Source organism: Manacus candei, unplaced genomic scaffold, assembly GCF_025592945.1.
Source record: "Manacus candei isolate 608988 ecotype Guabito, Panama unplaced genomic scaffold, ASM2559294v1 h1tg000078l, whole genome shotgun sequence".
In the NCBI taxonomy this organism is placed as follows: domain Eukaryota; kingdom Metazoa; phylum Chordata; class Aves; order Passeriformes; family Pipridae; genus Manacus; species Manacus candei.
In genome coordinates, this window is record NW_026138126.1 from 334,631 (window position 1) to 357,939 (window position 23,309).

At 44.2% G+C, this 23,309-nt stretch overlaps 2 long non-coding RNA genes across 2 annotated transcripts; one reads left to right on the forward strand and one right to left on the reverse strand.

The window, feature by feature from the left end:
* Positions 1 to 12,672: 12,672 nt before the first annotated feature.
* LOC127481336 (uncharacterized) lies at positions 12,673 to 21,506 on the forward strand. Its single transcript, XR_007908191.1, has 2 exons — positions 12,673 to 15,846; positions 20,402 to 21,506. It is a non-coding gene; the product is annotated as an uncharacterized LOC127481336 (long non-coding RNA).
* On the reverse strand, positions 17,308 to 22,295 carry LOC127481337 (uncharacterized). The gene is made up of 2 exons (XR_007908192.1): positions 21,909 to 22,295; positions 17,308 to 17,353 (listed from the first exon to the last, which is right to left on the reverse strand). It is a non-coding gene; the product is annotated as an uncharacterized LOC127481337 (long non-coding RNA).
* Positions 22,296 to 23,309: the final 1,014 nt, after the last annotated feature.

The window sequence follows — 23,309 nt, forward strand, 5'->3', positions numbered from 1 at the left end:
TGTGATTGCTGTACCGGGGCGTGCGACAGCGCCCCTCGCCTCCAGTTTTTTGGCATCCTCCTTGCTTTGGGTTGCTTTTGAGGTGCCAATGCTAGAGGTTTCTGAGGGCAGTCCCTTTGGAAATGGTCAGGGGCCCCACAAATGAAACAACCATCTTTGGGTCTGGCCCCCTGCTGTGTCCTTAACTGAGTACTCAGTGCTACTGCTAGCAAATCTGATTGATATGTTAAAGAACCCACCTCTTGGCAGGCACGAACTAATTCTGAGATACTGCAAGTTTCCCTCTTAGGAAGGGTTTGCAGAACTCTTTTACAATCCACATTAGCATTTTCGAAAGCCAGTCTTCTACTAAGGATTTCCCTGGCTTCCTCATTTTCAATCTGCCTATCCAGAGCAGATTGCAGCCGATCTAGGAATTTTGTGTAAGGTTCTGTTGGACCCTGTATTATTTTGGTAAATGACAAGTTTGCATCTCTGTCTGATGTAGGTAATTTTCTTATTGCCCGCATGGCATGTTTTGCTATTACCTCGTATACCTCTCTATTGTAACCGGTTTGAGCATCTATGGAACGATAGTTCCCATCCCCTGTGAGTTGGTGTGCTGATACCCCTGCTTGTGGGTCATTAGCATAAGCAGAACAGATTTCTCTAAAATCGTTCAGCAATACATTGTATTGTGTGTTAGAAAGGCTTATTTGTAACAAGGTTCTCCAGTCATGAGGCATGAAGATGTATGTGGAACTTAGTGACTCTAAAAATGCAAGCGTGTTAGGGGATAATACACCAGTTTCTCTCATTAACTGTCTTAGTTCTTTGGTTAGTTCATGTGGTAATGGTTGGAACCTGCGGCTTTGACGTGGACCGATAATTACTGGACATGCTTGTATAACTTGTAAGTCCCCAGTACGCAATGCCTCTTCTCTGCATAAAGCCCACCTATCAATTGTACCTTCTCGGTATGTTGCTTCATCCCTTGCCGGCGGAGCTATCCCGAAATCCCCCTCCTCCTCCCCCCATTCCTCCCATTCCCCCCCCCCTGCAGCTCCGGCGAAAGCGGCTGTCTGTGGGTGGGTGGTGGTGGTGGTTGGGGAGTACGGCGCTGGGGCGGGGAAGGACGGGTCGGTGTCCGAACCGCGTGGCAGGCGAGATGGTGGTGCCCGCTCCTGGGCGCATACTCGGCGTTCATGCGCGGGATGGGTTGGCGAGTAAGCTGGGCTAGCCCCCCCACTCCCATCACGGGACCCCCTGCTGCTGTCCCACTGACTGGAACCTCGCATCTGGGGCCCCGCTCCCTCCCGCCGGTTCGTGTCCCTTGGGCTCCTGGTTCCCTTCCCCGGAGTTGAATTGTGAACGGCTCCACCCCCTCCCCCCGCGGAGCTTTGTGAGTTCAAACTGCGGCGCGTAAAAGTGGGGCTGCTGCTTGCAACCTGAGTGGGGGTGTATGTGTTCATCGTTCTTTGGTGGGATCTGCTTAATGCAGTCATTATAGCTTGCCAGGCTGGGTAAGCATTGTTTGCTTGCGAATCCCCTCTCTGAGCCTTGAGTTTGATAAGATTGCCTATTTTGTCCCATATGTGAATGTTGAGGGCTTCAACCAGAGGTAGTTCTGGTACGGCTGCTTTAATGAGCCGCACCAACTCTGATAATTCAACCCTTGTAACCTGAACATAGTAAGGATTCAGCAGAGCAGCCAGTGCTTCTGTGTCCCGTGATACTTCGGTAGGGAAAAAATTTCCCATGTTACCTTTGTGTCTCGGCGCTGCTGGGGTGCGCTGCTGAAGAGGGTCTGTCGGTTTGTTGATTTGTGTTGACTCACTGTCGGTTGGGTTGTGGCGTCCCGTCGGTGGCGGCTGATGTCCCGGTGCAGGCGGCAAGCGGCAAGCGGCGGCGGCAGGCACGGGCAGCTCTAGCGACGGACGCGGGGGTTGGTTGTAGAGGCGGCGGCTTGGGGCTGCAGGGATCGGCGTGTGCGGGTTGCAAAGCGGCGAACGAAGCGGCGGCGCTGGCGGCGGCGGCGCTGGCGGCGGCGTCTCAGTCACGTGGCGGCGGCTCGGCGTGGTCCCGGCTCCGTCTCCGCTGAGCACGGCGTTCGCAGCGGCGGCAGCGGCGGCTCCAGGGGTTCCCGCGGTTCACTGGGCGGTGCGGGGGTCGGGGGCGCGCTGTGTCGGAAGGCGCGGTGCGGCGCCTCGGTGAAGCCCGCGCGGTCTGAATACGGTGCAGGGGCTTTTTGCTGGCAGTGCTTTTTAAGCACGCCGCAGGGTCAGTCAGCAGCGGTGAGCAGGCGGGGAGCCACGGCCAGTTTCTGCTGGACAGAAAACTGGAGCGGGGGCTCCGCGGGGGTCAGCGGTGGCTGGGGTTACTAGGACGCGGCAGCGGCAAGCCACTTCTTGCACATGGTCCACACAGTCGGTAGCGAAGAGTCGCTTTACCAGATGACCGACACTCAGGGGACTAACAGGCCTTTCCCTGACGATCTTAAGGTGCTCCGCGGCTCGTTCTCCGAGCTGCAGGCACGCTTTCGCCCAGGGAGCAGTCTTAGACGTGCGGGGTGTGTCCCAGTCACTCACCGCTTTCGATATTGCGTTGACCCTCTCCACTCTCTCCAGTGGCTGCTTTGACCTCTCGGTTTCTTCCTTAACTCTTTCTTCTCTTCTTCCGTGCACTATCAGAGTTACAGTCTGGAATAAATCGCCGTGTGCTACGTCTGCGTCTTCTTAGTTTAGGCAAGGTTACGCTGCGAGGATGAAAAAAGGTTAATCGTCCAAAGGTACAAGGGCCTCCTACAGCCTTTCCCGGAATACCTTTCCATGCTCTTTGTCCACAAATGAGAAACAGATCATTTGGGAGACCTATTGCATCAGATCCAGGAATAAATTGTTTTTGCAGAGTTTCATTGCACCAAGTTGATGCGTTCTGGTAAATATCTCTAAGAAAAACTGTCAACTCCTGGATATGTGCAGTTTGCTAACACGGTCTCATTATATAGAGTTCCCCACCAGCAGTTATCAATGGGTACTCCAACCAGACAGGTGCGAAAAGGACTCGTGGGAGTTACCATGGACACACATATCACGTCCATCTTCGTCACGTTGGCCAGGGTGGTCCACACATTGACATCTAAAACAGAAGTCAGCAAAGAAGCAAAGTATAGCTGATATCTTTCTGGAAGGTACAGTTGGGTCTGGAAAAGGCCCTGCTGCTCTGCACCCTCAGGGGAGAAACCAGCTCCTGGGGGCTGTTGGATTCCATCCCACCGCATGGTCCATGGTTGGACCATGACACTGGTGAATGACTCGAACAGTGTATTGATGAAGTGTCATTTCTAAAAATGTAAACAACATAACAACTGAGTAACAGTGGAAATACAGACAATAATATAATCATGTCTATCCCCAGTGAGGAGATCTAAGTGGATTACAGTGGTCATTTACTTGGAGTCAACAGTACTTGAGATAATCTTTTCCCGGTTGGCAGACCTAGTTTCCAAGTTTGGACAGGTGAACAGGTGTGTCCAATTGTATGGGCCCGGACAACACAATGAATCTCAGGAATTTCTGCAAAATAGAAAGTCTAGTACAACAGAACTTCTCATTTCAGAATTTTATAGTCTGGATTCGTCTTTTATAGTATGAAGTGGTTGACTGCCAGTCACACGTTTATAGGTCTGTTAGGCGCTATCACAGGCAATGTTTATCTGGAGTTTGATGCAACACCAGACAACATCCTGGTCTCACCAACCGCTCCCGCAGAAAGCTTGCACTCTCTGTACAGATTCCAGGCCTCATCGGGAGCAAACCGTCCTGCCCCAGTTTACCCCTGACTGCAGTCAATCCCCCTTCACCTCATGGAGTGATAGTACAGGTTATCTCTTGCCTCCATGCTATAAAAGAATTTTATCCATCTTCATATTAACTATACCATTGAGTGTGAAATCATTTCTGTACTTAACTAGAATATTACCAGTTCATCATAAGAAAATTGTAAACATGATGCGAGCCAGAGCCCATAGGGAGGTCCACAAACATCAGTCCTTCATTTGCAGTCTTACCAACCAGCTTTTCAACATAAGCTTTTCTTCTGCCAGGCCCAGCACCTCACACATGGTTATTTCACAATCACATATATTCTTGTATAGACTCGTAAGCCAAAAGGTTTCTGTCATTTGTTGATTCCAAATAATTCTTGCCACCTGCTGTAACACTACCGGGATGAAACACATACAAATATGAGCACTGCAAAACAATCAGTGTCTGATTTAGAATTCCCAAACCACACCGTTCTGCCTGATCTTCACAAACATCATTGGTGTGGCATGAATAGCACAGAAACAGATCATTCTATACAGTGATGACCATTAGGCTTCAGGATGTTACAAGTTTTATAGTTTTCTATTGTCTTCTTTCCCCCCTTAATGGCACGTCTGCCCCATCCCAGGAGACAAAACCAAGTACAATTGCAGTCCCTCTGCACACGGCATCACATATGTCCTTCACTTCTTGAAGCCAGGGCTTAGCTTTAGCCTTTACCTTTAACACTGCTGCCAGAACAACTTGGCAGCACACTGTTCAGGAATAATATTCCAATTCTGATTGTTGCTTACCAGTAATACAAAACGAAGCATACAGATTGTTGGTGCAACTCATCTAAGAAATATAAAACTTCTTATCTCTGGAAGAGTAGATCCAGGGATCTATTGGGACACGAGACTTGCTATGCAGGAAAGAATAACCAATCCATCTTGTTATTCAAGATACATGACCTGCACTGAATAGGCTAATGCAGGAGTAATCATGGCTTTGGTAGCTATAGCCTCCCAGCCTCTGGCCAGGACATTGACATTGTTCATTACATAAATCACAACATCAGGTGTGGACAAGACACACGAGAGACAGGTACACGATAACTGAGTCATTACACCAGTTAGCAAAAGTTAGTAGACACAATTAATTACATTTAGGATATGTTTTTCTTCCATGTGATATTCGGGCTGGTCTTGTGCTGCTCAGCATTCACTGATCTCTGTCCAGAATTCTTGCCGCTCATGATAAGGTTTCATCAAACATGCTGGAAGCCAGCAGGGTCCTGTGGGAGACAAAACACAAACAACTCCCCCCTTCCAAATACTAACAACTTAATATTTACTTGAGGTATCATATTACCCCTCCTCATTACAACAGTATCAAGTTAAGGTTTTGTTCTGTGGGTGGGAGGCCTGGAAGGTCACCAAGTTGCTGCAACCTCTCTATGATCTCTTCTATGGGTGCCCCTGAGTTAGACACTAACAGTGGAATAATGTATGGTTTCCAGGGTACAGGACAGCCTTCTAACAATTTGTTTCGCATTACTGGAATTAAAGGCTGTTGCATGTAAAGTTCAGGGCTTTGCAGCTCAATAGCTACCTTCATCCCTTCCCCCTTTAATATTTTGATTGCTTGATGCAGAGTTACCCAGGATGAACTTCCATCCTGCCATGATCCATCATTAGTAAAACGGTCACTGAGACCTTCAGCAATAACTGAAACCAAAGTTCTATCAACTCCTGGTGTTCGTCTTAAATGCCGAAGGGCATTTTGTACATATACATCATTAGTTAACCCTAAAAACTTCGTGGCATCAACATCATCTATTATCACAGAGTCAGCCCCTTGCTCTGTGTGCCAACTCATCTGATGTTGATAACTTCTCTGAATTTTCTATAAAATCGTCCTCATCAGAATCATCACTACTACTCTATATGTTACTATCCCACTTCTCTGGATCTCAATCAGGGGAAGTGATTATAGCTCGCACTCCTGGTCCCCGATCACTTGGGTCTATTTTCCTTTGCCTGTGCCGAACAGTTCTCACAGCATATTTCTCAGCTAAAGTAACACATTTATCTTCTACCCTGTTCTTTTAGGCCTGAAGGTCAAGTAAAGTCTGGCGTTGTACCAGCTGAGTGGCTCTTAGAGCATTCAGCTGCTCCTGCAGTTTTTTGCATTTTTCCACAGTTAACTTGTATGCAGTAAGCAGTGCACCCCCCCATTCGTCCAGCCTGTTCCAGATGACTGCTTGATTTAGTAGTAGGGGTAAACTACTCCCAGTATTGCAATACCTCCATTGGGGTCTGCTGCCCCCAATACTCAAGAGGAATCTTTGTACATGCTTCCCACTTATTCTACAAAGTAATCTATGGCTCCTGCCCCAATTCTATTAATTCACGGGGAGGAGCTTTCTTAGGTTCATTGCCGCCTGCGACTGACCCTCCTAACCACTTTTTCATCTTAATCTACTAATGTTCTCACTAACAGAACAATGACAAAAGATTCTCGATTTTTAAGCTAAACACAATGAGACACACTAATCCACAAACTATGGCTCTTACATCACAAACAAGCCTAACTACACATACACATCAAATCTAAAATCTTTATATACCAACCACAAAATACACACTCTACAGTAACTCTAAATGAATCCTCAGAAAGACATATCTATGAGTGAAACAACAATAAAACCTAATCCACTGGGTATCTTCTAGGCTTTGATTCGCTCCACACCGAATACAATAAAAATTTAAAGTCCGATCTAGCCTTATCTCCTGGCTGCCTCTACGTCCCAAGATATATTTATTACAATTAATACAACAAAGTCGTACATATAAACAACAGTTGCAAAAAAGGACAAATCTTAATTCTAGGTCTCAAGAAGTGTGGTATACTCACAATTAATTGCTCAGAACTACCTCCCATATGCAAAAAACAAACAAAGCATATAAAACACAAGCATTGCCACCCATATAGTAACTTAATCAACAAGAACAACAAAAACCACTTTAAAACAAAACAATTATAAGATATGAACCCAGACACTGGCACTCACGGCACCCACACAGAGTTCACCACACACACAGGGACGCGGTTTCCCAGGCTATGCTCTCCACCTGAGAATCTCCCTTTTACACAACACACACGAGGACACGGCTCTCCAGGCTGTGCACTCCACCTGAAGATCTCCCACCAATACACAGGGACACGTCAGCTGAGCACTCCACCAACGAATTCCCTGGGGCACTGCTTATTCCTCCATGTATCCTGCCGACTACGCCAATTTATGTAGCAGTACGTTCGGATACATGTCCGGAATAAAGACAAGTGCCAAAAATACTCAAGCACACAAAATATCTCTTATTACAGTGAGATTAATAATACTAGTAATAAACTTCACAAGAGGGATTAAAAACTAAAAAGAAAAAGGGATACAAAATAACTATCTTATCGGGTGGCATTAAAACAAATACTACGAACAGCATTTAATACAGTATTAACTAGTGAAAAAGGGATACCAAAGAAGGATCTTAACACAATATTATGGATAACACGATATTGGTTAGTAAAAAGGGAAAACTAAAGGACAAATACTATAAACATAAAAGGAGAATTAAAGGAACACAAAAAGGATATTAAAAAAGTTTGTTCTCTCAGTTGCTTCCTATCAAAAAACTGTGCTTACCCACACAGACAGGCCAGGGCTGTCAGGATCTGCAGCAGCTGGTCGGTACCCATGCTTAGCGGGCGTCCCCGTGGAGCAACACAGTCTCGGTGGTAGGATGAGTATCGCTCAATTCAGCAGCTCCGACACCCCATTTTTATCAGTTCCACATTACACTACGTAGGGCCAGTACGCAGTATAAGGTGATGCCTGAATGGCAGCCAAACACCGCCTGATCATTACCTCATGGCAGCAGTCTGCGTATGCCCTACTTGTAGGGCAAGGGGCGAGCGACCCCTGCCCACATAATCTTCCTCCCATCATCATCTTTCTCACCCCTATGGATGACCTCTACCATTGTGTTTCAAGGGTAGATGTCTCTATCTTGCAATATGTAGCAAAACCAAGGAAGAACTCAGCTCTGATAATAGGGGATATCAGGCTGACTTGCTGAAAAGCACAATGGACCTTACAATTAGCTTGTGCCATGAAGTTACATTGTACCATACTCTAGCTGGTTTCACATCCTAATATGATTCCGTTCTCACGCCTCTATGCTCCATTGATCATCTAATTCAAAAGTACCCCCCTTACATACCACCGCGTGATCAATGGTAGCAAGAGGGTGATAACGAACTACTCAAAATTGCAATGCATTTAGCTTGGTGTTTATCATTTGACGTACGCATGTTAGTATACAGGGAATCATACACAATATGCATGTTATTATACATCCAACTATTGACAAGCCTATTAACGCTTTTCGTAACCAGGACCATCCCCATTTCCAATCACCAAAGAGGTTCCATTCATCATGAACATGTAATTGTTGAGTAAGGGCTTTTAATTTCTGGCTGCTAGCATGAACAGATTCAGAATGATCACTTAAATTCATGCAGCACATGCCCTCAAAATCTTGACAGCCATGTCCCTGGGCTAACAACAAAAAATCAATAGCAGCTCTATTTTGTAAACTTGCATGTCTAACAGAGTCTACATCTGTGAGCAATGCACTCAAAGCAGCAGAAGTAGCATTAGCTTCTTTAGCCAACCAGCATCCTAGTTTATTTAGAGAAACCAAAGCATGAGCAGTCCCTATCTGAGATATTACACTAGCAGTTATTCTTTCAGCCTTATTCCAAAACTCTACATCAGAGTTACAGTCCGGAGTAAACCGCCATGTGCTATGTCTGCGTCTTCTTAGTTTAGGCAAGGTTACGCTGCGAGGATGAAAAAAGGTTAATCGTCCAAAGGTACAAGGGCCTCCTACAGCCTTTCCCAGAATACCTTTCCATGCTCTTTGTCCACAAATGAGAAACAGATCATTTGGGAGACCTATCACATCGGATCCAGGAATAAATTGTTTTTGCAGAGTCTCATTGCACCAAGCTGATGCGTTCTGGTATATATCTCTAAGAAGAAATGTCAACTCCTGGATATGTGCAGTTTGCTAACATGGTCTCATTATATAGAGTTCCCCACCAGTAGTTATCAATGGGTATTCCAACCAGACAGGTGCGAAAAGGACTCGTGGGAGTTACCATGGACACACATATCACGTCCATCTTCGTCACGTTGGCCAGGGTGGTCCACACATTGACATCTAAAACAGAAGTCAGCAAAGAAGCAAAGTATAGCTGATATCTTTCTGGAAGGTACAGTTGGGTCTGGAAAAGGCCCTGCTGCTCTGCACCCTCAGGGGAGAAACCAGCTCCTGGGGGCTGTTGGATTCCATCCCACCGCATGGTCCATGGTTGGACCATGACACTGGTGAATGACTCGAACAGTGTATTGATGAAGTGTCATTTCTAAAAATGTAAACAACATAACAACTGAGTAACAGTGGAAATACAGACAATAATATAATCATGTCTATCCCCAGTGAGGAGATCTAAGTGGATTACAGTGATCATTTACTTGGAGTCAACAGTACTTGAGATAATCTTTTCCCGGTTGGCAGACCTAGTTTCCAAGTTTGGACAGGTGAACAGGTGTGTCCAATCGTATGGGCTCGGACAACGCAATGAATCTCAGGAATTTCTGCAAAATAGAAAGTCTAGTACAACAGAACTTCTCATTTCAGAATTTTATTGTCTGGATTCATCTTTAACTCCTTCCCTTACTAATGAATCCCCAAGCTAAACTAATCTCCACAATAAGCTTACTCCTAGGAACCTCAATCACAATTTCGAGTAACCACTGAATAATAGCATGAGTCGGCTTAGAAATTAACACTTTAGCTATTCTTCCATTAATCTCTAAAAGCCACCATCCACGAGCCATTGAAGCCTCTACTAAATACTTTCTAACTCAAGCAGCCGCATCTACGCTACTTTTATTCTCCAGCATGACCAATGCATGATTCTCTGGCCAATGGGACATCACCCAACTAACCCACCCCATATCATGTATACTACTAACTATTGCAATTTCAATTAAACTAGGCTTAGTCGCATTTCATTTCTGATTTCCAGAAGTTCTTCAAGGCTGAACTATAACAACATGCCTCCTACTAGCCACAGTCACAAAATTTCCACCAACCACACTATTCTACCTAACATCCCCCTCACTCAACCCAACTCTCCTATCTTCGATAGCTATTGCTTCCGCAGTCCTAGGTGGCTGAATAGGACTTAACCAAACCCAAACTCGCAAAATTTTAGCTTTCTCATCTATCGCACACCTAGGACGAATAACTATTATTCTCAACTATAACCCCAATCTGACTTTAATTACGTTCTATCCATATACTGTAACAACTTCCGCCATCTTCTTCATCCTTAACACAACCAATACCCTAAAACTATCCACTGTTATATCCACATGAACCAAAATTCCATCACTAACCACAATCCTTATGCTCACTCTCCTCTCCCTTGCAGGTCTTCCTCCCCTAACGGGATTCCTACCCAAATGGTTAATTATTCAAGAGCTCACAAAACAAGAACTAACAGTAGTAGCCACAGCTATTACCCTACTCTCTTTACTTGGACTTTTCTTCTACCTACGACTGGCCTACTGTGCAACCATCACACTACCCCCAAACTTCACTAACTACATAAAACAATGACAAACTAACAAACCAACTAACACCCTAACCACAACCTTTACCTCCTTATCAATTATACTCCTACCACTATCTCCCATAGTACTCGCAATCCCTTAGAAACTTAGGTTATTTAAACCAAAGGCCTTCAAAGCCTTAAACAAGGGCTAATCCCTCTTAGTTTCTGTTAAGGTACACAGGATACTAACCTGCATCTCCTGAATGCAACTCAGATGCTTTAATTAAGCTAGAACCTCCCCCTAGACAGATGGGCTTTGATCCCATAAAATTTTAGTTAACAGCTAAATGCCCCAACCAACAGGCTTCTGTCTACTAGATCCCGGCGCATGTTTAATGCACATCAATGAACTTGCAACTCAACATGAACTTCACTACAGAATCGATAAGAAGAGGAATCAAACCTCTGTAAAAAGGACTACAGCCTAACGCTTCTACACTCAGCCATCTTACCTATGACTTTCATCAACCGTTGACTATTTTCCACTAACCACAAAGATATCGGCACACTTTACCTTATTTTTGGCGCATGAGCTGGTATAATCGGCACAGCCCTTAGTCTCCTCATTCGAGCAGAACTAGGACAGCCAGGCACCCTTTTAGGTGATGACCAAATTTACAATGTAATCGTCACCGCACATGCCTTCGTTATAATTTTCTTTATAGTAATGCCTATTATAATCGGAGGGTTTGGTAACTGATTAGTACCATTAATAATTGGTGCCCCCAACATAGCATTTCCACGAATAAATAACATGAGCTTCTGACTACTTCCTCCATCCTTCCTACTTCTTCTAGCATCTTCTACAGTAGAAGCCGGGGCCGGAACAGGATGAACAGTATACCCACCCCTAACCGGAAATCTAGCCCACGCCGGTGCATCAGTAGACCTTGCCATCTTCTCCCTTCACCTGGCAGGTGTCTCATCCATCCTTGGGGCAATCAACTTATCACCACAGTAATCAATATAAAACCACCTGCTCTCTCACAATACCAAACCCCTCTATTCATTTGATCCATCCTAATTACTACAGTTCTACTTCTCCTCTCCCTACCAGTCCTCGCTGCTGGCATTACAATGCTTCTAACAGATCGAAACCTAAACACTACATTCTTTGACCCCGCAGGAGGCGGAGACCCAATTTTATATCAACACTTATTCTGGTTTTTTGGCCATCCAGAAGTCTACATCCTTATCCTACCAGGATTCGGAATTATTTCCCATTTTGTAGCCTACTATGCTGGTAAAAAAGAACCCTTTGGCTACATAAGCATAGTCTGAGCCATATTATCCATTGGTTTCTTGGGCTTTATCGTATGAGCTCACCACATATTTACAGTTGGAATGGACGTAGATACCCGAGCTTACTTCACATCCGCCACCATAATTATTGCAATCCCCACTGGCATTAAAGTCTTCAGCTGACTAACAACCCTACACGGTGGAACAATCAAATGAGACCCGCCCATACTATGAGCCCTAGGCTTTATTTTCCTCTTCACCATTGGTGGACTAACAGGCATCGTTCTTGCCAACTCCTCCCTAGACATCGCCCTGCACGACACCTACTACATAGTTGCACATTTCCACTATGTATTATCTATGGGGGCAGTATTCGCCATTTTAGCTGGCTTCACACATTGATTCCCACTGTTCACTGGCTACACCCTTCACTCTACATGAGCTAAAGCCCACTTTGGACTAATATTCTTTGGGGTCAACCTAACATTCTTCCCACAACATTTCCTAGGTCTAGCTGGTATACCACGACGATACTCAGACTACCCAGATGCTTATACCCTATGAAACACCCTATCCTCCATCGGCTCCCTCATCTCCATAGTAGCTGTAATTATACTAATGTTCATTATCTGAGAAGCCTTCGCATCCAAACGGAAAGTAGTGCAACCAGAACTTACCCTCCACAAACATTGAATGAATTCACGGCTGCCCTCCTCCCTACCATACCTTTGAAGAACCAGCTTTTGTCCAAGTACAAGAAAGGAAGGAATCGAACCCTCATAAGCTGGTTTCAAGCCAACCGCATCAAACCACTCATGCTTCTTTCTTATGGGTTGTAAGTAAAATCATTACATGGTCTTGTCAAGACTAAATCACAGGTGAAAACCCAGTACATCCCATCCCAACTCCATGGCCAACCACTCTCAATTTGGTTTTCAAGACGCTTCATCCCCTATTATAGAAGAACTTATTGAATTTCACGACCACGCCCTAATAGTCGCACTAGCAATTCCAGGACGACTGAACCAAACTTCCTTTATCACAACCCGTCCTGGAATCTTCTACGGTCAGTGCTCAGAAATCTGTGGAGCCAACCACAGCTTCATACCTATCGTAGTAGAATCAGCCCCTCTAACACACTTCGAAAACTGATCTTCACTTCTAACATCCTAATCATTAAGAAGCTATGAACCAGCACTAGCCTTTTAAGCTAGAGAAAGAGGATTATTCACCCTCCTTAATGACATGCCCCAACTAAACCCTGCACCTTGACTTTTTATCATACTAACTTCATGATTCACTTTTTCTCTTATCCTTCAACCTAAACTCTTACTATTTACCCCAACTAACTCACCCTCCAACAAAACACTACCCACTATAAAAACCCATTCCTGAAACTGACCATGAACCTAAGCTTCTTTGATCAATTCATAAGCCCAACCCTCCTCGGAATCCCCCTTATCCTCATCTCGCTGTTATTCCCAACCCTATTACTTCCTTCTCCTGGCAATCGATGAGTTACAAATCGTCTTTCAACTCTTCAACTCTGATTTCTCCATTTAATCACAAAACAACTAATAACCCCATTAAACAAAAAAGGCCATAAATGAGCCCTAATCCTATCATCACTCATAATTATACTTCTAACAATTAACCTATTAGGCCTCCTACCTTACACATTCACACCTACTACCCAACTATCAATAAACCTAGCCCTCGCCTTCCCTCTATGACTTGCCACCCTGCTAACAGGCCTACGAAACCAACCTTCAGCTTCCCTTGGACACCTCCTACCAGAAGGCACCCCAACACCTCTAATTCCTGCCCTCATCATAATTGAAACAACAAGCCTTCTCATTCGCCCTTTAGCCTTAGGAGTTCGCCTCACAGCCAACCTCACAGCAGGACACCTACTCATCCAACTCATTTCAACAGCCACTACCGTCCTCCTTCCCATTATACCTACCGTGTCCCTTCTAACTATAACAATTCTACTCCTCTTAACAATTCTAGAAGTGGCCGTGGCAATAATCCAAGCGTATGTCTTTGTACTTCTTCTAAGCCTTTACTTACAAGAAAACATTTAACCCTTAATGACACACCAAGCCCACTCATTTCACATAGTAGACCCAAGCCCTTGACCCATTTTTGGAGCAGCAGCCGCCCTCCTCACTTCCTCTGGGTTAGCCATATGATTTCACCACAACTCTATCCAACTCTTACTCCTAGGCCTACTCTCTATAATCCTAGTGATACTCCAATGATGACGTGACATCGTACGAGAAAGCACATTCCAAGGCTACCATACCCCTACAGTCCAAAAGGGCTTACGTTACGGAATAATTTTATTTATTACATCCGAAGCATTCTTCTTCCTAGGATTCTTCTGAGCATTCTTCCACTCCAGCTTAGTCCCCACTCCAGAACTCGGAGGACAATGACCTCCTATAGGAATCAAACCTCTCAATCCAATAGAAGTCCCCCTACTAAACACTGCTATCCTCCTAGCCTCAGGAGTCACTGTCACATGAGACATCACAGCATTACAGAGGGCAATCGGAACCAAGCTACCCAAGCCCTACTTATAACCGTCCTATTAGGATTCTACTTTACAGCACTTCAAGCAATAGAATATTATGAAGCTCCATTCTCAATTGCCAACGGAGTCTATGGATCAACCTTTTTCGTCGCCACAGGATTTCATGGTCTCCACGTAATCATTGGATCCTCCTTCCTCTTGATTTGCCTCCTCCGCCTCGTAAAATTCCACTTCACATCCAACCACCACTTTGGCTTTGAAGCAGCGGCCTGATACTGACATTTTGTTGACATTATCTGACTGTTCCTCTACATAACAATCCATTGATGAGGATCTTGCCCTTCTAGTATATTAATTACAATTGACTTCCAATCTCTAAAATCTGGATCAAAACCAGAGAAAGGCAATTAACATCATCCTCTTTATATTCACAATTTCTCTATCACTATGTATTATCTTAACTTCACTAAACCTTTGATTAGCTCAAATAAATCCAGATTCAGAAAAATTATCCCCATACGAATGTGGCTTTGACCCACTGGGCTCTGCCCGCCTCCCATTTTCAATCCGATTCTTCCTTGTCGCAATCTTATTCCTCTTGTTCGACCTAGAAATTGCCCTCCTACTGCCCCTCCCATGGGCTACTCAACTCCTCTCCCCCCTCACTACCTTAACATGAACCTCCACAGTCATTCTCCTCCTCGCACTAGGGCTAATTTATGAATGAATTCAAGGGGGCTTAGAATGAGCAGAATAACTTCAGAAAGTTAGTCTAGCAAAGACAGTTGATTTCGGCTCAACAAACCACAGTCCTACCCCGTGACTTTCTCAATGACCTTTCTGCATTTAAGCTTCTACTCTGCCTTCACCCTAAGTAGTCTAGGACTAGCCTTTCACCGAATACACCTAATTTCTGCCCTGCTATGCTTAGAAAGTATAATACTATCAATATACATTGCCCTCTCCATATGACCTATTCAAACCCAAACAACATCCCCCACCTTAATGCCCATTCTTATGTTAGCATTCTCAGCCTGTGAAGCAGGCACCGGTCTAGCAGTCCTAGTAGCTTCCACCCGAACTCACGGATCGGATCATTTACACAATCTAAACCTTCTACAATGTTAAAAATTATTCTCCCCACAGTCATATTACTCCCCATGACCCTCTTATCTCCTCCAAAATTCCTATGACTCAATGTCACCTCGCACAGCCTCTTAATTGCAACCGCTAGCTTACAATGACTTCCTTCAACCTATTACCCTAGCAAAAGCCTATCACCATGACTTGGAACTGATCAAATTTCATCCCCCTTATTAGTTCTATCTTGTTGACTTCTACCTCTTATAATCCTGGCAAGTCAAAATCACCTTCAACAAGAACCTCCCACACGAAAATATATTTTTACCATAACCATAATCCTCACCCAACCATTCATTATCTTGGCCTTCTCAGCCTTAGAACTGATATTATTTTATATCGCATTCGAAGCTACCCTAATCCCTACCCTAATTCTAATCACACGATGGGGTAGCCAACCAGAACGTTTAAGTGCTGGAATCTACCTCTTATTTTATACACTAATTAGTTCTCTTCCCCTATTAGTAGTGATCCTCTATCTTCACACCCAAACAGGAACTATACACATCACTATAATAAAACTTTCACACTCATCTCTTACAAACTCCTGAACAGGCCTCATATCAAGTCTAGCCCTATTGCTCGCTTTCATAGTGAAAGCTCCCCTTTACGGACTACACCTATGACTCCCAAAAGCCCACGTAGAGGCACCAATCGCAGGATCCATACTTCTCGCTGCACTCCTCCTCAAACTTGGGGGATACGGCATTATGCGTACCTCAATAATTACAAACTCCCTATTAGACTACCTCTACTACCCATTTTTAACCCTAGCCTTATGAGGGGCACTAATGACAAGCTCCATCTGCCTACGCCAAATCGACCTTAAGTCATTAATCGCCTACTCCTCAGTAAGCCACATAGGTCTAGTCATTGCCGCAACAATACTCCAAACCCACTGATCCTTTTCAGGGGCCATAATCCTAATGATTTCACATGGACTCACCTCTTCCATACTATTTTGCCTAGCTAATACAAACTAGGAACGCATACATAGTCGTACTCTCCTTCTAACACGAGGCCTACAACCCCTTTTACCTCTAACAGGAATCTGATGGCTCCTAGCCAACCTAACAAACATAGCCCTTCCTCCTACCACTAACCTGATAGCTGAATTAACTATCATAATTGCACTCTTCAACTGATCCACCTTCACCATTATCCTAACCGGAGCCACAACTCTACTAACTGCAGCCTATACCCTCTACATACTCCTTATAACCCAACGAGGTCCAACTCCAACCTATATTACAACCACCCAAAATTCAAATACACGAGAACATCTCCTTATAACACTTCATATCCTACCCTCCCTCCTCCTCATCCTAAAACCAGAGCTAATCTCAGGAATTCCCACATGCAAGCATAGTTTTAAACCAAACATTAGACTGTGATCCTAAAAATAGAAGTTAAACTCTTCTTGCCTGCCAAGGGGAGGTTTAACCAACAAGAACTGTTAACTCTTGCATCTGAGCCTAAGACCTCAGCCCCCTTACTTTTAAAGGATAATAGCAATCCACTGGTCTTAGGAGCCATTCATCTTGGTGCAAGTCCAAGTAAAAGTAATGGACTTCCCATTAATCCTCAACACCTCTATATTCTTGACCCTGGCTACCCTCTCTATACCCATCCTACTCCCCCTCCTATCCAAAAACTACCTAAACTCTCCAACAACCATCATACACACTGTTAAAACTTCCTTCATAGTTAGTTTAATTCCCATAATCCTCTCCATCTACTTAAATATGGAAAATACCACTTTCTATTGAGAATGAAAATTTATTGCCAACTTCAAAATCCCTTTTAGCCTTAAAATAGACCAATACTCCTTAACGTTTTTTCCTATTGCACTATTCGTAACATGATCTATTCTTCAATTTACAACATGATATATAGCCTCAGAACCCCACACCACAAAATTCTCTCTTTACCTTCTAATCTTTCTCATTGCAATACTCATCCTAATCATCGCTAATAACATATTCCTCTTATTTATCGGCTGAGAGGGAGTCGGAATTATATCCTTCCTCCTGATTGGATGGTGACACGGTCGAGCAGAAGCCAACACCGCTGCACTTCAAGCCGTACTTTACAACCGTATTGGCAATATTGGACTAATCCTCTGCATAGCATGACTAGCATCCTCAATAAACACTTGAGAAATTCAACAGCAATCCTCCCCAAACCAAATATCCCTTCTCCCTCTCTTAGGGCTCATCCTAGCTGCCACAGGTAAATCTGCCCAATTTGGCCTGTATCCATGACTCCCAGCAGCTATAGAAGGGCCAACCCCTGTATCTGCCCTACTCCATTCCAGCACAATAGTAGTTGCCGGAATCTTTCTACTTATTCGCACTCACCACATATTATGTAACAACCAAATTGCCCTAACTATGTGCCTTTGTATAGGTGCCCTATCCACCCTATTTGCCGCTACATGCGCTCTTACTCAAAACGACATCAAAAAAATTATTGCTTTCTCTACATCCAGCCAACTAGGACTAATAATAGTCACTATTGGCCTAAATCTACCTCAACTAGCCTTCCTACACATCTCTACGCATGCATTCTTTAAAGCCATACTCTTCCTTTGCTCTGGGTCTATCATTCACAGCCTTAACGGTGAACAAGACATTCGAAAAATAGGAGGATTACAGAAACTACTCCCTACAACTACCTCATGCCTGACAATCGGAAATTTAGCTCTCATAGGAACACCATTTTTAGCAGGGTTTTACTCAAAAGATCTCATTATCCAAAGTCTTAACACCTCCTATCTAAACACCTGAGCACTCCTCCTAACCCTCGTAGCTACAGCTTTTACTGCAACTTACAGCCTACCTATAGCCCTACTAGTACAAACTGACTACACCCGGATTCCCTCAATTCTACTCAATTCTACTCAATTCTATGATCAGGGTGAGCCTCTAACTCAAAATATGCCTTAATCGGCGCCCTCCGAGCAGTCGCACAAACTATTACGAAGTTACCCTAGCCATTATTCTCCTACCCGTAATTATCCTTAGTGGTAACTACACCCTCAATACCCTAGCTACAACTCAAGAACCTCTCTACCTCATTTTCTCCTCCTGGCCCTTAGCAATAATATGATATATCTCCACTCTTGCCGAAACAAACCGCCCTCCATTTGACCTGACAGAAGGAGAATCTGAACTAGTCTCAGGGTTCAACGTAGAATATGCTGCAGGGCCATTCGCCTTGTTTTTTCTTGCCGAATATGCTAATATTATACTAATAAATGCACTCACAACCATTCTATTCCTAAACCCCAGCTCACTTAATCTCCCTCAAGAACTCATTCCCCCTACTTTAGCTACAAAGCCCCTCCTCCTTTCCACAGGATTCTTATGAATCCGCGCCTCTTACCCTCGATTCCGATATGATCAACTCATACATTTGCTTTGAAAAAACTTCTTACCCCTAACATTAGTCTTATGCCTATGGCATACCAGCCTTCCTATCTCCTATGCAGGCCTACCCCCCTACCTAAGACACTCAAGGAAATGTGCCTGAATCCAAAAGGGTTACTATGATAAAGTAAACATAGAGGTATACCAATCCTCTCATTTCCTAATTTTAGAAAAGTAGGAATCAAACCTACACTAAAGGAATCAAAATCCTCTATACTCCCTCTATATTATTTTCTAGTAAGGTCAGCTAATTAAGCTATCGGGCCTATACCCGGAAAATGATGGTTTAACGCTACCTTAAACACCAAACCGTAAACCCTAAAACCTAAACCCTAACCCTTGCTAACCTTAACCCTAACCCTAACCCTAACATCTCATAGCAGAGGGAGGGAGGGGCCTGATTCCTCATCAGATATATCAACAGTCAAAAGCCTGTAAGCTCAGCTCTTGCCTTTTCAGGGCTTCACACCGTCAGCACTGGAGGGAGGGAGGGGCCCGACTGCTCATCAGAGGTATCATGCAAGTCAAAAGCCTGAAAAGTCTCCTAGAATGCATAAATCATTAACCATTTCAGTCTCTGACAATTGGTCCACACAGTAACTGCAAGCTATGCCCAAAGCCTGTTCCCTAACCTTAGAAGAGAGACTGCAACCCTCGAGATGTTGGAGGCTCGAGGCATGGTCCGTGACACTAATCATGGCTATAACTCATAACTTCTTGGAGTATGGGGACTTCCCTCCTTCACCCCCGGCAGATCAAGGCCACCACTTCAACTGACAGACATGGAAGCATCGCTGGACCCCGTGGGCGGTGACTATATACATCTGTCCACTCTCAGCTTTTCTTTCTCTTACTCTCCCTTGCTCTTATCCTGCCTTTCTCTCCCCTACGCATTTTCTGCCCTACTATGCTTAGAAAGTATAATACTATCAATATATATTGCCCTCTCTATGTGACCTATTCAAACTCAGACAACATCCCCCACCTTAATACCCATCCTTATGTTAGCGTTCTCAGCCTGTGAAGCAGGCACTGGCCTAGCAATCCTAGTAGCTTCCACCCGAACTCATGGATCAGACCATTTACACAATCTAAACCTTCTACAATGTTAAAAATTATTCTTCCCACAATCATATTACTCCCCATAACCCTCTTATCTCCTCCAAAATTTCTATGACTCAATGTCACCTCGCACAGCCTCTTAATTGCAACAGTTAGCTTACAATGACTTCCTTCAACCTATTATCCTAGCAAAAACCTATCATCATGACTTGGAACCGACCAAATTTCATCCCCCTTATTAGTTCTATCTTGTTGACTTCTACCTCTTATAATTCTAGCAAGCCAAAATCACCTTCAACAAGAACCTCCTACACGAAAATATATTTTTACCATAACCATAATCCTCACTCAACCATTCATTATCTTAGCCTTCTCAGCCTTAGATCTGATACTATTTTATATCGCATTCGAAGCTACTCTAATCCCCACCCTAATCCTAATCACACGATGAGGTAGCCAACCAGAACGTCTAAGCGCTGGAATCTACCTCTTATTTTATACACTAATTAGCTCTCTCCCCCTACTGGTAGTAATTCTCTATCTTCACACTCAAACAGGAACTATACACATGACTATAATAAAACTTCCACACTCACCTCTTTCAAACTCCTGAACAGGCCTCATATCAAGTCTAGCCCTGTTGCTTGCTTTCATAGTAAAAGCTCCCCTTTACGGTTTACACTTATGACTCCCAAAGGCTCACGTAGAGGCGCCAATCGCAGGATCTATACTCCTAGCTGCGCTCCTCCTCAAACTTGGAGGATATGGCATTATGCGTATCTCAATAATTACAAACTCCCTATTAGACTACCTCTACTACCCATTTTTAACCCTAGCCTTATGAGGGGCACTAATGACAAGCTCCATCTGCCTACGCCAAATCGACCTCAAGTCATTAATCGCCTATTCCTCAGTAAGTCACATAGGTCTAGTCATTGCCGCAACAATACTCCAAACCCACTGATCCTTTTCAGGGGCCATAATCCTAATAATCTCACATGGTCTCACCTCTTCCATGCTATTTTGCCTAGCTAATACAAACTATGAACGTATACATAGTCGTACTCTCCTTCTAACACGAGGCCTACAACCCCTTTTACCTCTTACAGGACTCTGATGACTCCTAGCCAACTTAACAAACATAGCCCTTCCCCCTACTACTAACCTAATAGCTGAATTAACTATCATAATTGCACTCTTCAACTGATCCACCTTTACCATTATCCTAACTGGGACCGCAACCCTACTAACTGCAGCCTATACCCTCTACATGCTCCTTATAACCCAACGAGGCCCAACTCCAACCTATATTACAACCATCCAAAATTCAAATACACGAGAACATCTCCTTATAACACTTCATATCCTACCCTCCCTCCTCCTCATCCTAAAGCCAGAGCTAATCTCAGGAATTCCCACATGCAAGCATAGTTTTAAACCAAACATTAGACTGTGATCCTAAAAATAGAAGTTAAACTCTTCTTGCCTGCCGAGGGGAGGTTTAACCAGCAAGAACTGCTAACTCTTGCATCTGAGCCTAAGACCTCAGCCCCCTTACTTTTAAAGGATAATAGCAATCCACTGGTCTTAGGAGCCATTCATCTTGGTGCAAGTCCAAGTAAAAGTAATGGACTTCCCATTAATCCTCAACACCTCTATATTCTTGACCCTGGCTACCCTCTCTATGCCTATCTTACTCCCCCTCCTATCCAAAAACTTTCTAAACTCTCCAACAACCATCATGCACACTGTTAAAACTTCCTTTATAATTAGTTTAGTTCCCATAATCCTCTCCATCTACCTGAATATAGAAAATACCACTTTCTATTGAGAATGAAAATTTATTGCAAACTTCAAAATCCCCTTTAGCCTTAAAATAGACCAATACTCCTTAACATTTTTTCCTATTGCACTATTCGTAACATGATCCATTCTTCAATTTACAACATGATATATGACCTCAGAGCCCCACACCACAAAATTTTCTCTTTACCTTCTAATCTTTCTCATTGCAATACTCACCTTAATCGTCGCTAATAATATATTCCTCCTATTTATCGGCTGAGAGGGAGTTGGAATTATGTCCTTCCTCCTGATTGGATGATGACATGGCCGAGCAGAAGCCAACACCGCCGCACTTCAAGCCGTACTTTACAACCGTATTGGGGATATTGGACTAATCCTCTGCATAGCATGACTGGCATCCTCAATAAACACCTGAGAGATCCAACAGCAGTCCTCCCCAGACCAAATACCCCTTCTCCCTCTCTTAGGACTCATCCTAGCCGCCACAGGTAAATCCGCCCAATTTGGCCTACACCCATGACTCCCTGCAGCTATAGAAGGACCAACCCCGGTATCCGCCCTACTCCATTCCAGCACAATAGTAGTTGCCGGAATCTTCTTACTTATTCGCACTCACCACATATTATGTAACAACCAAATTGCCCTAACTATATGCCTTTGTATAGGTGCCCTATCCACCCTATTTGCCGCTACATGCGCTCTTACCCAGAACGACATCAAAAAAATTATTGCCTTTTCCACATCCAGCCAACTAGGACTAATAATAGTCACTATTGGTCTAAATCTACCCCAACTAGCCTTCCTACACATCTCCACACACGCATTCTTTAAAGCCATACTCTTCCTCTGCTCTGGGTCTGTCATTCACAGCCTTAACGGCGAACAAGACATTCGAAAAATAGGAGGATTACAGAAACTACTTCCTACAACTACTTCGTGCCTAACAATTGGAAATTTAGCTCTCATAGGAACACCATTTTTAGCAGGGTTTTACTCAAAAGATCTCATTATTGAAAGCCTTAACACCTCCTACCTAAACACCTGAGCACTTCTACTAACCCTTATAGCTACAGCTTTCACCGCAACTTACAGCCTACGTATAGCCCTACTAGTACAAACTGACTACACCCGAATTCCCTTGGGGTGGATTAAAGTGAAACGACACTAAATAATCGGTGTCTGAAAACATATACTGGCAAGGTTTATTTTAACAATTCTGTATCAACAGGCATGCTAGCAGTTTGGGAGTTGGGCTATCAGTTGGGAGGCATGGCTGAAAATAGGAAAGAACAGCCCTAATTCCCAGGAAAGAAAGCCTGGAAGCTTTGGCTTTGTGGTGCAGTTGGTGGGCCACACTGGGCACTCCATGGGCAGGCAGCAAGAGTTTTCTGGATCTGGGAGTCAATCTGGGGGCCTCGGAGTGTTTGAGGGGAAGTTGGGAGTGTCCTGTGGGACCAGGATGGGATTTGAGGGCTCCTGGAGGGGCTGGGACGGGTGTATACTGCGGGCATCGTCTAGTATTGATGGGGGTAATCAGTGAGTTGACTGTTTCAT